Source organism: Brachycentrus maculatus, unplaced genomic scaffold (genome assembly GCF_059751285.1).
Source record: "Brachycentrus maculatus isolate JH-2025_06_01 unplaced genomic scaffold, ASM5975128v1 h1tg000945l, whole genome shotgun sequence".
Taxonomy (NCBI): Eukaryota; Metazoa; Arthropoda; class Insecta; order Trichoptera; family Brachycentridae; genus Brachycentrus; species Brachycentrus maculatus.
The window spans coordinates 215,001-224,830 of NW_028281667.1; positions in this window are offsets into that span (position 1 = coordinate 215,001).

The following is a 9,830-nucleotide window of genomic DNA, read 5'->3' on the forward strand; positions in this document are numbered from 1 at the left end:
GCGCTCGATTCTCTGTCTAGCCCTGCGGGGAAGCGCCGTGATGGTTAGTTAGTTAAGCGAAACACATTTTAAATAAAGCGCATCCCTAATGAATACATTTGACTTCTTATCTAATTGGCTTTTAGGCCATCTTTAAGACCATGTTTTCCCAGGCTACAGAATATTATAAAATAAAAACTGCGTAATTTTTTCCCATATTTATTTTATTTGACCAGTGACCAGGTTTCATCGTTACCGACATCGTCAGACTGGTGAAAAGGCTAGACAAAATTATGTTATTTGTATACATAAACAACAAGGCATGGGTTGATTTTATAATAAATATTACAATAGAATTTTATAATAGAATTTGAGTATATAAAAGAATTTAATCATAGTCTACATAATATTCCTATTTTACATACAGAAAAAGGTGGCCTTGACATATCAGTTAGTAGAGGAATTTAATTATTTTGAAAAAACAATTAGTGCTGACCTTACTTCATTATTTTCACGTGCATACATGGAATTAATTTACAATTATCTTATGTTATAAATGATTATTTCGAAATATTTAATTAAATCACATTTTAGGAATCTAATGCCACGGCCGTCCATAAATTATTTAGTCTATTGAAAGAAAGATCTGTTGCAAAAATTTTATTCTATAATTTGAGAGTTGATACAAAGGAAAGCTTGGTGAAAAGTTTGCAGACCTGAGAAAAATGTACTGGCCATATTTAATTTATAATTATTATTTATTTATTTCATGGATACAAACATTTTTTTTACTATGTGTATTACGGCTCTTTAAGCATGGCCTGTGTTGAGCCGAGATATAAATATTATTTATTAATTCGGCATTAACTTTGTGGAATGACATGATTATTTTAATTAAATTAAACACTTGAATAATCCACTGAATTGAGTTTTATTTTTATTTACGAATAGTTTTAATTTGTACCAGAAGATGAAAACAATTGTCGTTTTCGAAACTAGTCGTAAATAAAAATAAAACTCAATTCAGTGGATTATTCAAGTGTTTAATTTAATTAAAATAGATGCAAATACATTATTTTTTTATTATTTGTTTTTTTTAATTATTAGATTTTTTACATTACATACAATAGATACAATTACAATTTACAGTATAAAGGTTTTACAATAAAATAATAACACCTGCACTTTAATTAATTAACTTTCTACCTTGTCTCTTCTAACGGGAAGCAACCATCATCCATGATCACATCATCTTAATCCTTCCATAGGGAACAAACTTAAACTTAAACTAAACTTAAAACTAAAAGTATGTAGTATTTTACGAAAATGGCGCTATTTAAATTATTTAAATATATTATAATTATTATTAAAATTTATATTTGAAACAGTATTTGTGATTTTCCATTTTATAATTAAAATGTAACATTGTTTTAAAATCACCATAAATATTTTATTATAAATTAATTATAATGTCTACCGGTTTCAAAGCTAACCGCTTCTTAATCAAGACTGATTAATACTAACACACTATCTACTTAACAAAATTAAAAATATTTTGACAGTTCACATGCGGTATTTGAAAATGATGCATCGAAACACGTGTCACAATGGATTTTAAATAATAGTGGTATTTATCAATTAAAACTTCACTTAAAAAGTTAAATTTCAATTAAATTTTAATGAAATCTTACTAAAATATTGATGGAAGTGAATCTTGTTTTGTTCATTAAGAAAGTTTTCATTCATCATTTAGGAATTTGTTCCATATATATTCTAGACCTTTCTAGAAAAAATAGCGGATCTAGATCTAGAACAAAACACAATGCCGCTTTTCACGGATTTATGTACCTACAACGATTAGAAACCAGAAAAAAGATTCCCATTTATAGGTCATTATTTTTTATCAAAAGGAAAATCAAAAATACTATCTAACCAACTACTAACCATCAACCCGCTTCTCCGCAGGGGGAAGGCAGATAAAGTAGAACGCCACACCAATCTGTCCTCGCAAACAATCTTCGTCTCTCCTACATAACGCCGATTTTACCGACTCTTCATCAGAACACATCAAGTATTTAAAATACTTGATCGTACCAAGTTTTCCTCTTTCTTCCTCTGTTTTTATTTCCCGCTGCTTTTGCCTCATAAATTTCTTTTATTATTCATTCTTCACTCTAACGATTTACATGCCCAAACCATCTTGATACAGTTTTCTTAATTTTATTTTAACCTTAAAAATGTGCCCAATATTAATACTCAGTGTGAGCACATTATTGCAATTTTTAATTTATAAATATGAGTATGATAAATGAAAGATAAATATATTTGTATATACATACATATATTTCTTGTTTTCAATTTAATACCTTACGTCACGATGACGTCACTTGTATGAAGTAAAATCTGTCAAAATAGATATGCCTGTATCGATAGTTTGTTGACGCATGAGAGGCACATATGTTTTTAATCAATGAATTACTAGACTTGCGTAGAATATTTGGTAATATTGTCAGTGTAAAACTCGTCATAAATGTTGTACATGCCTACTTAAAGCACGGTAGAAAAACGCTTAAATACAGTAGATTTTCTCATGGAGAAAGGTTATTCGATCATTGGTAGTCTAAATCCTGGTTTTAGGGACTCTAACTTTATTGCGTCGTCTCTGCGTCTTTGCGTTACTCTAACTTTATTTTAGTTTTAGACTAAAAATAGTGATAACAATTATGTAGAAAAAAATCAGATATATCAACCAAGATCAAGTATCAAAGAAAAATAAATATTTTGAATATTGAAAGTATTAACTTTGTGGATCATAGTGATTTATTATTTTAGTAAGTAAAAAAAAGACTTTGTTTTTTGATCCACTCACATTTTTATTAACAACCAACTAGTTTCAGAGAAATATATATTTATTTCATGTTCATATGGAAGTATAGGCATCAAAAGGGTTAATGTAAGCACCTTTTACTCATGTATACCATTGATGTGACATTTCCAGCATCCAGCAACCAGCATTTGATTTTGCAAAAATGTATATATATATATATATATATATATATATATATATATATATATATATATATATATATATATATATATATATATATAAATATATATATATATATATATATATATATATATATTTATATATATATATATATATATATATATATATATATATATATATATATAAATATATATATATATATATATATATATATATATATATATATATATATATATATATATATATATATATATATATATATATATATATATATATATATATATATATATATATATATATATATATATATATATATATATATATATATATGCATAAATACATATGCATATCAGAACCTAAAATCTATTGGTGTCAAAAGTCTGCGCAATCGGAGAGCATGTATGACTAGATGTGTGGATGTGAAGGAAGCGAGGAGTGAATGTCAGGACATGTCAGGACAGAAGAGAGCGGTGTTCCATCCTCTCTGCCTACCCCAACGGGGAAACGGCGTGTTGCTAGTAGTAGGTAGTAGTACAAGTATATTCAGTATTCCTGCAAACAATTGGGTTAGAGGTGACATATTTGCAGATTTTGAATAGATTTTTTTATCATAATATATGATATTCTTCCGAATTAATAATTATACCTACTTACCTTTATTTCGCCTTGTTATGAAAAATCTTTTATGTATTTTCGTTTAAAATTTATTCGCACATCGTAAAAAAGAACCACACGTTATATTTTATTAAAATACATTCATCAACCTCTCAAGCATTTTTAAGAGTCGTCAAAAGAAAGATTTACAAAATAATTAACGTACTCTTCAACCAAAAATATAAAGGACTTTTGAGGTCTGATTCCAGATTATAATACGTAAATTTTAAGAAAAACGCTAAGAATTGAAGACTTTACAGGAATCTTTGCAAGTTGCCAAATTATTTTTACGGATTCACCTAGGAATGAATAGATGTTAAATGTTGTATATTTTAACTTCAAACGCAAGCCAAACTCATTATAATATTTACATTGTGCCTTTTGAAATTTATTTAAATAACATAATATATAATAAATTGATCATTATCGGCTGGAATAACGTTATCATATTAAAGGCATGCGTCTACTTTTATAGCACGTTACTCACTCCTTTCAAGAACGTCATAAATCAAAAATCGACAATATTCAGTTGTGCATGTTTTCGGAATGCCTAGAAAATGTACTATATCCCAGCAAAAGCGGCATATTTTTAACTTAATATTTACCCGCTACAGGGCAGAAAGTGTTGTTTTTGCATTTTGAAAAAAAGGTATAGTTCAATTATTTTTTAAATATACTAAATATTTTTCAAATGGAGAAAAAACAGTCAGGTTTTACCTAAAAAGATCTGTTGCACAGTAAAAAGTTCAATAAGTGGCTTGATATTTATTTTTTATACATTGTGTTTTATTTTTAACTTTAAAAACGTTCTCCTGAAAAATCATGATTTATGACGTTCTTGAAAGGAGTGAGCGATGTGTTATGATAGTAATGAAAGATATCTCAAGTAAGATTTTTTAATTACCTAACGTCTAAGTGACTCTGAAATCTAGCTACGGCTTATGCAACACCGCTTAAAATGACCCTACTCAGGCTTTAACTTTTAAAATTTTATAGCCTATGCCTACTCGTGAGTGAATTTACTCTCTATGTTTAAAGTTACTTTAATTTCATGTAATTCATGAGTGAAAATTCTAGGCTAAAACACTTGCTCTCAAGCAAGATCAAGCATCCTATTGTTTTTAGACGAAAGAAGATGAAAGTCAGAGAATTCCAGTTCTTACGACCTAGCATTTGGATGGATTAAGTGATCAATTTACACACTTGAGTAAGGTTCACCATTCTGCCCGTTATAAAACATCATATTGAACATTTTATTTGAAGTTCTATATATGTAATGGTCTTAGATTCCATTCACACGCGGGTAATTATTTCATAGTATTGGGAGTATAGCTGTATAGTGGCGGTATCAGTTCAGAAATTTATGAAGTACACGTGTGAATTTGTATCCTATGTGCATCGAGCCAATGAAAACTAACTCTGAAAAAAATTATGAAGAAATATTTTTGAAAACGGAAAATATTCCATACATATTTTTTAATATTATGTGATCAGTGGAGCCAGTAACTCGGTAGTGTAAAGGCAAAGGGGTATATCTGTCTTAGACCAAATTTTACAGGAGAACAAAAACAAACTGGTGAAATTGAATATTTTGTTCGGATGGCATATGTACATATCTTAATAAAACTAAATAAGTATTGCAACTACAGCTATATCCTTTTGCTAGATTATGGAATACACTATTTTAGACATTTTGTGGAACAAAAAAACTTTAAAAAAAAAAACTTTGAAACATAGAAAATGAAAAATTTGACAGATATACCCGTTTGCCATTACACTACCGAAATGTAAGGCTTGCTTTTGTCAGGTATGCTTACCCTACTCGATATAATACTGTTCAAAAACATTGTTCGTTGCGCATCTTTCGTTGCGCAACTCCTAGCTTCCTACAACCTTTTCTGGGTCAGAGAACGCAATATCACTGGATAGGTACTTAAATCCTGATATCTCATAAAATGCATGAAGGCATAGGACACACAACGAAAAAAGTCGTATCAACAGTAGGAGTCTAATTTTTGTAATAGAACAAATGTATTTACTTTTTTATGAGTTGTGTGCAATTTGCTGTCGTGTTTTTGATTTCACGGGGATGATGGAAAGTGTATCTGGATAACTGTTGGTCGCACGTCATTTAGAAGGTTTGTGTTTCAAAATTAGAATACAATTAATTCAATCTTTGTTTCATCTACGATAAATTTGTAGAAAGATCGGGAAACTTTTGATTTTTTCCTAGTTTATTGATTCACAGATTGAAATCCGGATGTTTGTAATGAAAAGAAAATTAATTGCAAATTAAATTATTGTATTTTCAAAACTTATCACGATGCAGAAAAAATTGTATTTAAAAAGTGGAATACAGATGTTTGACCATTTAAAAGGTTTTCGATGTCATTTACTGGTTTAAGTGATAACCTATTGTCTATTTGGTATAACATTCACTATTCTGTCGATGATTACAAATCGAGTTAAGATTTTTTTTAATCTTCTACATATTCTCAGATTTTGACTTATTCCATATATGTATATATTTAAAATTATTATTCAATGTATTAGGATACCTTTACAAAAATCTCTTTGAATTACAGGGATTTATGAAAATAAATTTTCCTGGATAAAGAGTTTCCTGAATATTGAAAATTTTACTTAAATCCAGTTACATATTCTGCCCATAAAGAAACTAAAACCATAAAAAAAAATTAGTATTGAATACCGTAATTTCTCCTTCCATGTTATGCATATCAACAACAATTGATGCACTCGATCACATGTTTGACCACCATAAGAACAACTACTACTACTACCATCACGTAGGTAGAGAGGATGGAACGCCACACTCTTCTGTTAGATACGATTCTCGCTTACTTCACATTCAAACATCTAGTCAAACATGCCCTCCGATTATGCAGCTTTTTGACACCACCAGATTTAATTTTCTTAAATTTCAGATTGATCTGATTGTGCCTAGTCTTTTTCAGTCTTCCTCGTTCTGTTTTCTTGCTCACATTCGCTCCACATGTCCATACCACCATAAGATATATATATATATATATATATATATATATATGTATATATATATATATATATATATATATATATATATATATATATATATATACATATATATTTATATATATATATGTATATATAAAATTTAACCAGCTTTTTTAGTGATATTAAATACGAAACATACCGAATGATTCGCTTAAAATCTAGAGACAGCTGTACTCAAGTTATTTTTGTGCCAAGAAATAAACCTAATATTTTTTATAAATATAAGTAATATAAAATGGTTTGTTCAACTATCAACCATATGATAAAAGTTTGTAAGTTCAGTATAATTTTTTATTTACGAAATCTTGGATTTATGTTTAAAATTCAAAATATGTAATGCTTAAATGGATACAGGTTCTTATTGAGAATAAACACCAGTAACAATAAAAACAATGCATTTATTTTACTTTAGCCGATTTTCACAATGATTATTTTACAATAAAAATATTTCAGGAAGGAAAAGCACCCTTAATCGCATTGATACTTGAGAATATTACAATCATTTTCGTACAACAACATACACAACTTTAATTAAGTCGTTTCACTTTCATGACAAAACTTAATTATTGTATTTTGACGATATATCTTTTCAAAATACAGAAAAGGGACAATTTACACGCGATAAAGGCGACGTTGAAATGCAACCTGAAATGTAAATGCACTCTTTTATACGATGACAAGCATCTCATCATTTTTACAGAAATCGAAAATTCGTATACAAAATATACAGAACAAAAGATTAAATTACTATTTTTTTAACTTAATAATACATGGAATGAAATGGTATTATGCCCAGCATTCGTTAAGTCGCAACTTAATTTTCTCTAAATCCAGGTAACATTGATTTTTATTTATTAACACATTCTTATTTTAGCTTGAGACAAGCTTGAGATCTCAGCCTTAAGAAATAATGGTATTTACATAGTTAAACTTAATTTTAAAATAAATAAAGGTGATTTTACTGAAGTAATTCTATCCAAAATCTATATTGTATAATTAAGAACCATCCTTAGGTGGTCAGGTTAGGAGTCGTAACAATCGGCGGGTATGTATGAGGAGATGCATGAACGTTGAAGAGGGGAAGAATGTTTGCAAAGACAGAGTGGTGTGGCGTTCTATTCTCTCTGCCTACCCCTGCGGGGAAGCGGCGTGATATTTAGTTCATGAATGTTCATGCAATTACGGACTATATGATATAGGACAAGCGAAAAAAATGCAATGCAGTTTTAATACTATCTACAACGAAAATGAATACTCGCGTACGAGTATAAGCGTATGCATTGAAATGTAAACGAAAAAATAGTTCAAGGATATGTTGATAAGTGATAAAAGCACTTCGTAAAACAATAAAATTGCGATTTATACTATCCTTATTCCTACAAAAGAGATTAAAAATTAATAAAATATCGTTCATGAATCGATATATCTAGGTTCTGCTAACAAACTGATACGTATAAGAAATACTTTGAAAATATACCTGCCCGAATGGCTTCTCGAGAGGTGACCTCGTACTACGTATCGACGTACAATACCGAGGCATTGTATAGGTGTGAGTACAAACATTATAATCGACTCACTTTTGTGAAATAGATAAAGTTATAAATATTAAGGTTATATTATTGTTAATGTATTTGCTAATGCTATATATATATATATATATATATATATATATATATATATATATATATATATATATATATATATATATATATACATATATATATATATATATATATATATATATATATATATATATATATATATATATATATATATATATTATATATATATATATATATATATATATATATATATATATATATGTATATATATATATATATATATATATATATATATATATATATATATATATATATATATATATATATATATATATAAATATACAATGAATTTATATAAGCGGATTTAAAATATACGATTTTAAGAAAATATAAGACGTTAAAAGCATTATTATAAATATTCTATTAAGGATTTTCTGAGATATTCGCGAAATTGTCAACAAGCATTTTAAAATACGTTGCTTTTTTAACGTTGTTGATATTTTTGTTACATTGTAAGCGCTGAAATCGTTCAACAATATCAGTCCATATAAATATCGCGTTGTGTTCCACGTTTTCACATTTTAACTTTGAAGTAAGCTTTGATCTTTCTCCCCTTTTCTCCCTGCCACCCTCTCCCAGTTATTTTTAGAATATATGTACAAATGTGGAAATTCATAATTAGGCTAGTACTTTCATATAAGTACCTACTTTATATTTAATCAGTTATGTAACCGACCTGTTAAATTTCCAAATAAAATTATTAAAGAACTATGTTTTTATGTTACATGTTCAGGGTAAAGTGAATATTTTCTTTTAATATATACCAGGATATGGCAAAATTTAACAGGAGATAGAGAAAACAAGGTAGCAGAAGAACGAAATTCTTAAATCATAGTATTTTTTAATGTTATACTTTTTTTGTATATTTTTCAACGCTCTTCTAATGCACTTTCTTTAAAAAAATCAATTCATATATTATTTTCCTGAACTCTCCTGGATACGTCAAACGAAAAACTGCAAACCAAAAAAAAACAGAATACTTTAAGCCGCAATTCTTTATTTCTGAATTTCAGTTAATATATTTGGTTTCTTTTGCATCCGATGATTTTTTTTCTTTTCGTTTTACATGTTAAATACCACTATTTCTTAAAATCTATTGTGTCAGGTGTTTCGATGCATTCCGCACCATTTTCAAACACCGTATCGCATCGAAACACGTGGCAAAATATATTTTAAGAAATAGATGTAATTACTAAGTAAAATATATCCAAAATGTTGAGTGCGTCTAAATACTTGTTCACAAATACATAGATGGTAAGAATCGGTGAATGTTACACGTGTGAAAAGTGATCACTTCATCAAGCCTATGATTTTCGTAAGCCCTGTATTAACAATTAAACATTTAGTGAGTATGTACAGCAAATAATTTATGAATGAGGTTGATCTCTAAAAGCAATACGATAAAATAGATACAATTTATGTCATCCTGTTCATGAAGTCTGGGCATTTGCCCATACCACTATATTCTTTATCATCTTTGTTGTGATGTCAAAAAAATATGTATAAAAATTAATAGA